We start from the raw sequence: 225 nt of genomic DNA, 5'->3' as shown, positions 1-225 counted from the left end.
GCGGGCAATATAAGAGGCCACCCACGCAGCAATCGACATCGAATCTGGACTCTCGGAGAGAGCTTCTAAGGCCTCTGAATCCAGTAGATCACCTTTTTTTTGATAGCGTGAAGTGAGCCCCTCGGGCCTTCACGGCAATAAAGCAAGTCTCTCATTGCAGGGTCCTGCCTTGTACCTCGGAGTGAGCTCTCTTACGGGCCTCCGCACTTCCTCGGAGTGAGCTCT

The sequence above is a fragment of the Trachymyrmex cornetzi genome, unplaced genomic scaffold (genome assembly GCF_001594075.2).
Source record: "Trachymyrmex cornetzi isolate Tcor2-1 unplaced genomic scaffold, Tcor1.1 scaffold374, whole genome shotgun sequence".
Classification (NCBI taxonomy): domain Eukaryota; kingdom Metazoa; phylum Arthropoda; class Insecta; order Hymenoptera; family Formicidae; genus Trachymyrmex; species Trachymyrmex cornetzi.
This window is presented reverse-complemented; position numbering follows the sequence as displayed.